The sequence below is a fragment of the Panulirus ornatus genome, chromosome 9, assembly GCF_036320965.1.
Source record: "Panulirus ornatus isolate Po-2019 chromosome 9, ASM3632096v1, whole genome shotgun sequence".
Classification (NCBI taxonomy): Eukaryota; Metazoa; Arthropoda; class Malacostraca; order Decapoda; family Palinuridae; genus Panulirus; species Panulirus ornatus.
This window is the reverse complement of record NC_092232.1, coordinates 53,461,601-53,470,680: the sequence shown is the minus strand read 5'-3', so window position 1 is coordinate 53,470,680 and position 9,080 is coordinate 53,461,601.

Genomic DNA, 9,080 nt, shown 5'->3' with positions numbered 1-9,080 from the left:
TATATATATATATATATATATATATATATATATATATATATATATATATATATATATATATATATGCTCTGTGGAAGGTATTAAGAATATATGGTGTGGGAGGCAAGTTGTTGGAAGCAGTGAAAAGTTTTTATCGAGGATGTAAGGCTTGTGTACGTGTAGGAAGAGAGGAAAGTGATTGGTTCTCAGTGAATGTAGGTTTGCGGCAGGGGTGTGTGATGTCTCCATGGTTGTTTAATTTGTTTATGGATGGGGTTGTAAGGGAGGTAAATGCAAGAGTCCTGGAAAGAGGGGCAAGTATGAAGTCTGTTGGGGATGAGAGAGCTTGGGAAGTGAGTCAGTTGTTGTTCGCTGATGATACAGCGCTGGTGGCTGATTCATGTGAGAAACTGCAGAAGCTGGTGACTGAGTTTGGTAAAGTGTGTGGAAGAAGAAAGTTGAGAGTAAATGTGAATAAGAGCAAGGTTATTAGGTACAGTAGGGGTGAGGGTCAAGTCAATTGGGAGGTGAGTTTGAATGGAGAAAAACTGGAGGAAGTGAAGTGTTTTAGATATCTGGGAGTGGATCTGTCAGCGGATGGAACCATGGAAGCGGAAGTGGATCATAGGATGGGGGAGGGGGCGAAAATTTTGGGAGCCTTGAAAAATGTGTGGAAGTCGAGAACATTATCTCGGAAAGCAAAAATGGGTATGTTTGAGGGAATAGTGGTTCCAACAATGTTGTATGGTTGCGAGGCGTGGGCTATGGATAGAGATGTGCGCAGGAGGATGGATGTGCTGGAAATGAGATGTTTGAGGACAATGTGTGGTGTGAGGTGGTTTGATCGAGTAAGTAACGTAAGGGTAAGAGAGATGTGTGGAAATAAAAAGAGCGTGGTTGAGAGAGCAGAAGAGGGTGTTTTGAAATGGTTTGGGCACATGGAGAGAATGAGTGAGGAGAGATTGACCAAGAGGATATATGTGTCGGAGGTGGAGGGAACGAGGAGAAGAGGGAGACCAAATTGGAGGTGGAAAGATGGAGTGAAAAAGATTTTGTGTGATCGGGGCCTGAACATGCAGGAGGGTGAAAGGAGGGCAAGAAATAGAGTGAATTGGAGTCATGTGGTATACAGGGGTTGACGTGCTGTCAGTGGATTGAAGCAAGGCATGTGAAGCGTCTGGGGTAAACCATGGAAAGCTGTGTAGGTATGTATATTTGCGTGTGTGGACGTGTGTATGTACATGTGTATGGGGGGGGGGGGTTGGGCCATTTCTTTCGTCTGTTTCCTTGCGCTACCTCGCAAACGCGGGAGACAGCGACAAAGTATAAAAAAAAAAAAAAAAAAAAAAAAAAAAATATATATATATATATATATATATATATTATGCATATGTTTGTGAGAGAGAGAGAGAGAGAGAGAGAGAGAGAGAGAGAGAGAGAGAGAGAGAGAGAGTTTTAAGAGTCAGGAACAAAGACGAGATGAATCACGAGAGAGAAAGGTTCCAAAAACACATTTTCATCGCCTGAGGGAGTTGGGCTGCCTGCTGTAGCTACAGCTATGCTGCTGGTTACGTAAAAAACCTTCATCAAAGCGACCCGTGGGGGCGGCTACCCAGGCTGGTGGAAATGACCAGCAACTCCTCCCACGCTGATCTTTCCCCTCAAAAGTCAACCTCCATGACCTTTCACAGCCAGCAGCAGCAGCAACAGCAGCTGTAGCAGCCGGTCTTTGACCTATACAAAAGTGCTGTTGGACTGTTCTGTTGCGCTCCACGGCTTCCAGGTCTTTCCAGCTTCAATGGAAAAGTTGTCCTGGATCTATCTGTGGGTTCAGAGATTTCGGTAGACGTGCGTTTTTTTTTTTCTTTCCTAAGGAGCGAATCGGTAGAATGCTTTCTTCTTCGCCTTCAAGACTATATTATATATATATATATTTCCATCCCTCCGTGCTACGATCTCGAGCCTATATGTTTAAATAGACGAAGAATAAGCTTGGAAGTAGATATAGAAAGGCCTGTTATTATTGGTTGATCTTCCCGTGATAACCATCTGTTGGATTAAGAAGGTCTGACAGTTGCTAACACTATAAGACTCGACGGAAGCAACGAAGGTTTAATATCTTTTTGAACGATTATTCCATGACCGTCTTATACATCTCTACGCTCGACTGGGAACTAGGCAGATAAATTAGCTAACACCTTCAAAGCGCCCACGAATCATCCTGTGTGTCGGAGATGTTTTAAAGCCGTACAAGAACGCAAAGTCTCTGCCTCATTGAAGCCAGTTCGAAGATGATCCCCTGAGAGAGTGTTTTGTGATATACTACCCATTGCAGATTAGAGCCACAGCTGCTTATGTGTGTGAATATATAGAAATATATTCCGAAGAGTCTCATTTAATGCCAATAGTTGCTACGGAATCTTAAACAGCCACCTGGACACTCAGAACAACACAGTTGCCTCGGGATTGCCAAGGCGCACCTCTACCCTCTCGACAAGCCATGGATGATCACTACGGTAGCAGGGAGAGAGGAGGTTGCCGCTGGCTGGCTGGCTGGTCGCTCGGCACACACACACACTCTCTCTCTCTCTCTCTCTCTCTCTGGATCAATGACGCTAATGTCGAACCCAACACTTAAGAACTGTGGCAGGAGATCGGGAGAGATCAGATCCTTAAGTCCGGATGAAGAACTCCACTCACTGCAAGATCTATTTTTTCTTCAAGAGAACCAAGTTCTCCTTCCCTCCCTTTTTTTTTCTCAGGAAGTTTAAGCTCAGGAAGATTGGAGAATCGATGATGCATCTCTCCTGCTGGGGAGAGCTTTTCGTCCTCACGACGCGTCTGATCAGATCATAATTGCACATCAACACACGAAAGAAAATCATCCTCTATTTCCATTTCTATTCCTTTATGTTCTTTCCCATGTTTGAATACCCCCCCCTGCTCTCTCTCTCTCTCTCTCTCTCTCTCTCTCTCTCTCTCTCTCTCTCTCTCTCTCTCTCTCTCTCTCTCTCTCTCCCATGTTTGAATACTCTTTGTGTATCTCTATTTTTCACTGCTTTTCACACTTAAAAGTGTGATATATTCAGGTAATGTTTTCTTTGCGTTTAGCTAAAAAAGTATAGTATATTCAGGTAATGTTTTCTTTGCTTTTAGATATGAAATGATATTCGTAATCATTTACGATCCTGACTGTCATAAATCGTTGGAGACATCATTGCTACGAATGACAGCAGAGATGGATGATGAGAAGAAAAGACCCAAAGATTTAAGCAAATTGCGATTTGAGACACAATGGACGTGATATACGACGCTCTTTGTGCTCCTAAAAGAGGCCAATTTGGAGTCTTTTTATGAAGACCTCCGTATACTTTCCGTTGTCTGTTCCTCGTGTAATCAGTAAGCATAATTCCACTCGAGTTTTATATATATATATATATATATATATATATATATATATATATATATATATATATATATATATATATATTCCTATGAGTCCACGGGGAAAATGAAACACGAAAAGTTTCCAAGTGCACTTTCGTGTAATAATCACATCAGGGGAGACACAAGAGAGAAATATAACAGTCAGTTGATATACATCACATGTTTACCAAATGGCGTCCTAGCTTCGTCTCTTCGATGTATATCAACTGACTGTTATATTTCTCTCTTGTGTCTCCCCTGATGATGTGATTATTACACGAAAGTGCACTTGGGAACTTTTCGTGTTTCATTTTCCCCGTGGACTCAAGGGAATATCTTGATCACGTGCAAAAATGTGATCCTTTCCAATATATATATATATATATATATATATATATATATATATATATATATATATATATATATATATATATATATAGAAAGAAACAGATCTGGACGCTGAAAAGTTAGTAGAGAACATATCATTATTTCACATCACATAGCACTATGTTGTAACGTAGTTCCCTATGTTTTAACATGTTTACCTTTGTTATAACATAGTTATTATCATGACGTCATCGTCAGTAACATGAAGACGGCGTATCTCGAAGTGATTATCACGAGACTTGGATATATGACGTACACACAGCACAAAAACGATCTTCACGCCAGTGAACGATGAGTCTCAGATTGATCACTTGTTTAACCTTAAGAGGTCGGTATGTTCTCAGATTGTTTCGTCCTTGTGTCATATTACATAATTCTGAAAGCGTAAGGATCGTCTTTGTGCTGTGTTTATATTCATGTGATAATTGTCATTGTATCATCCGACATCATATTTTTTTTTTCTTTCAAAAGATGACGATTACCTTTGACTTTTACAGAGCAGTGGGTACAACACTTAAATAGCAGAATTATTTAAAAGGGATTTTAAAGTCAGTGTTACACCTGGAAAAGCAAGAGACAGTATACTACCCACATACCTCCTACTCTGTAGTATAAAGCGGATTATAGTGGTAGGAGCTTGGAAGGATGAATACAGACCAAAATGGAATTTATTAGAGGTAAAGAGAGTAAGTGAAAAGTTACCGAAATCGGCTTAACCGAAAGAGCAAGGCACGTGTGTGTGTGTGTGTGTGTGTGTGTGTGTGAATCAGAAGGAAGGAGTGAGTTGAATCTGGGTGAAGTTAGGTTACTGTCCAAGATCTATGTTATATATCTTGGTTATTTTGATCTCTTTGTAGGCAGGTTGAAGAAAATGTGAGAAGATAAATCTTGAGGACATGATGTAGATCTGCAGTATTTTCTAGGTTGGGAGGAGGAGGAGGAGGAGGCAGCGTGAATGGTAAGTCAAACTCTGGAGTGACTTTGCGGAGGCTGATGACACATTTTCGCAGAGTGTGTGAGTAAAGAGACTTCAAAGTAAATATTAACAGAATTTAAGTAATGAGGTGCAGTAAGGGGATTACACGGGAGGATTTGAGTGTGTGTAAATAGAAAGGATGATAAGGAGGATTTGAGTGTGTTTAAATAGAAAGGATGATAAGGAGGATTTGAGTGTGTTTAAATAGAAAGGATGATAAGGAGGATTTGAGTGTGTTTAAATAGAAAGGATGATAAGGAGGATTTGAGTGTGAGTTTAAAAGAGAGGATGACATTGAGGATTTGAGGTGTTTAAATAGGGAGGGAATGGAGCAAGAGATGGGAGCAGAGTGAACCATGGGGACGAAATGGAATCACATGGGGAGAGAAAAGAACAGATAAGATCTTGTATTAATGAGTGTGTGAGAGGATATATTGGTGTCTGTAAGGGCGTCTGTAGTGGATGATTGTGCTGGGAACGAGGTACCTGAGAATGGTATGGAAGGTAAGGTGGATCGCTGGTGTTGGTAAAGACTTCGTCTCAGAGAAAGGGTTGGTCAGTGAGCGCGGTCTGACCCAGAGGAGCGAACAGAGTGTACTTAACGGTGCTGAAGAACACTTAGAAAACGGTTGACAAAAGCTGTAAAGAAACACACACAAAAGAAAGTAAAGAATTAGACAAGAGACTGATTGGGAAGAGGTATATAGAAATGTGAATGTGCAGAATCAACAGAATGACTTTGAGTTATCTCGTGGCTTTTGAAACAAACGGGTGTTACCTGTATTTGAAAGCATTCGCAAGACAGTTTTGGGAAACATAATGAGTAATTAGGATGATAAAATGAATAGAATCACAAAGATTAAGGAAGGAACCATATACGAAGTATGTCATAAAAGGTATTCGTTAAAAACCATCCGTTACGATTAAATGGAAGATAGTATCATTGGAAGTGAGGAAGATTCATGCGATGGAGATGCCGCCATTTGCAAGAACAGTCAGCTGATGAATTGTAAACAATAACAAAAGACAGAGGCCCAGTCAGGATAACTGTAAGTATAGACATATTATGACAGAACTATTATTAGGATGATAGTAGCAAATGCAGACGCAAAGAATTTATCTGCTTACAATATATAGATAACATACAGTTTCTAGACAACACTGTAAGCAGAAATAATCAGAGATTAAAATCCAACTCTGTGACATTCCATTGAAAATAAAAAGAGGAGAAAAAAGTCCATTAAGAAAAAAAGAGCCGGGGAAAAACGAGTGAAAATTGCAGTAAATGGCACAGCCATGAATTTTAAAGTGCAGTATGAGGATGCATAACTGTATGACACTAATAACAGGGCTACTCTTCACCTGTGTATAGAATGCCTCCCTCCCCAATAAGAATTATAAGTTTTCTCCCAGAGGAACTTATGACACACAGACACACATACACAAATAGTGATGAGAGGGAGAGTAGATGACGAGAGGTTGAAGGTGATGAAAGTGAATGTGGGTAGTGGCATGACTCGGGTAATGGCATGAGTCTCAAATCCCCACCCCACATCCAGTGGCACTGTGAACACGAGACTAGCTACCCACTTTGTTAGCGCCACCACAGGAAATGTAACGGGGGAAACAAACAATAGGAGATTTATATCAGAGGAAATGAGAGACGTGGAATTAATAGGAGCGGGAAATAGGCATGTTGATAAGTCTGACAGAGAGGCAGCAGGGGGTAAACTGATCTGGTCTGACAGAGGCAGCAGGGGGTAAACTGATCTGGTCTGACAGAGAGGCAGCAGGGGGGTAAACTGATCTGGTCTGACAGAGGCAGCAGGGGGTAAACTGATCTGGTCTGACAGAGAGGCAGCAGGGGGGTAAACTGATCTGGTCTGACAGAGGCAGCAGGGGGGTAAACTGATGTGGTCTGACAGAGAGGCAGCTGGGTAGGGGGGGTAAATTGATGTGGAAGTAAAGGATTCGTGTGAGTACTAAGAGGTAAATACGACTGTGGGAGCAATTGTAATTATGATCATCCATTCTTGATAAACCAAGACGTAATATGTTCGTAGTTTTGAAAGCCATTGATGATTCTAGAGATAAAACACTTTTAATGAATATGTGTAAAACTAATGATACACTTTTCATCAAAGCAGAAAAATGGTTCAGTGGCAGAATTTAGGGCGAAGCAGATCTGGAATTATGTAAAGACATTTGGGCAGACACAGAGGCAAGGAAACACAGCGCGTAACAGTCTGTCTAGGCGGAAAACTAGAGGAAAAAAACAGCTGCTTAGATCATAGGAAATGGGAATCTGTAGCAAGCACTTGTACCAGAGCTAAATGCCATATCATCGGGAAGTCTCTCTCTCTCTCTCTCTCTCTCTCTCTCTCTCTCTCTCTCTCTCTCTCTCTCTCTCTCTCTCTCTCTCTCTCTCTAACTTGGATTATATTTACAAGTTTAAATGTGAGGAGCTCAAAAGCTCTTTGGATCACTCCAGGATCCAGAGAAAGATAGAAAGAAAGAAAAAGAAAAAGATTGAGCAACAGATTTCTTCATTCTTCTTTCCAAGTCGTACTGCTGGTTTTGGGGAAGGCGGATTGCCCATGTTAATCTGGGTGTTAGTCATTCCTTATGACTCGTATCGCCTGCACTCGGGATAACTGGCTAATCCCTTATTCATTTCCAATGGACAAAAATGAGTGAGACTTAGGATTAATATCACGTTTCTCATAGATACATGACATGACTTATGCATTTCACTTGTTTAAAATGATTCCATTATATATGTTTCGCGTGTGTAATGCCAGGCAATAATTTCCAAGATAATTTGTATATGAAACGCCAGAGATATCGATAAATATCATGCATAAACTCGAATGAAAAAAAAAAAAAGGAACACTGTTGATCTAAGTGTTCTGTCTGTTGTAATCCTCACACCTGACGATTTCTGTTCTCTTGAGAACTTATTTCTCGGTGAGAACAGTCAGGTGAACATATTAGCTCCAGCGCCAGATATTCGTAATTTCATAGTCTTTGACCAAACACCATAGTTTGAAAAATAAAAGAGCAGAGAGAGAGAGAGAGAGAGAGTATGTATTACGAAACGAAACATATCGTACAATAATAGTGGCTATTAGTCTCCTCCTCATTCATTATGCTGTTATCAGAGGAACAATAACATATTCCCTGTTGAGATAAAAACTTTCGAGATAATCCCAAAAGCTGACGCCTCTGTCATATTAGACATGAATGTCAGTTTCCATGTTATTCAGTCATAGTTTATGAAGTGCAGTTTTACAGTAAGTGATGTCAGGAGCCGACAATTTCGACGGGATACACCCATTGAATTTGCTTTTAGTGGCTTAAATGACAAACGCTGGTTTGTCGGATACTCCATTAAGCAAAACACTGCCTCACTGGGTAGCAGGGTCCGTCCAGGAAACTTACACGAGGATGAAATGGAACAAGGAAAAAAGAGGCAGTGTTTAAGTCGTATCCCAAAACCAATTTGTATTCCTAAGGATAACCTCCCTTACCTTTGAAAGAACAGACGCTTTTGAGTGATTAAGATCGTGGGTAAGACAGACACGTAGCTAGAATCACGTGTTTAACAGTAATTTATCTGATAAAGGGAAGTAAAGTTTGAAAACTGTATCATGCCAGTTTGTATATATATGATCTGGTGGGGTCACAGAAATCACCCGAAAATGTGGCGCCGAAGACTTATCTCTCTTGGATCAGTCATCCTTCCATTTTCCCAGTACATATCATTGTGGCCGTTGGCAACTCAATGGTGGGCCGTTTTGATAACTGTTTCTTTCTCTACACCTCGAAGCTTTGGGACTCTCCACCCTTTTACGTCTTTCCCAATAACTATGACCTGCCACAGTTTGGACCACAGGTTTGTCACACACCCAAAAATTCGTAAATACTCTTCCTTGGATGGTATTGCAGTGGAATTTATTAAAAAAGGGGGTGACTGTATTATTGACTGGTTGGTAAGGTTATTTAATGTATGTATGACTCATGGTGAGGTGCCTGAGGATTGGCGGAATGCGTGCATAGTGCCATTGTACAAAGGCAAAGGGGATAAGAGTGAGTGCTCAAATTACAGAGGTATAAGTTTTTTGAGTATTCCTGGTAAATTATATGGGAGGGTATTGATTGAGAGGGTGAAGGCATGTACAGAGCATCAGATTGGGGAAGGGCAGTGTGGTTTCAGAAGTGGTAGAGGATGTGTGGATCAGGTGTTTGCTTTGAAGAATGTATGTGAGAAATACTTAGAAAAGCAAATGGATTTGTATGTAGCATTTATGGA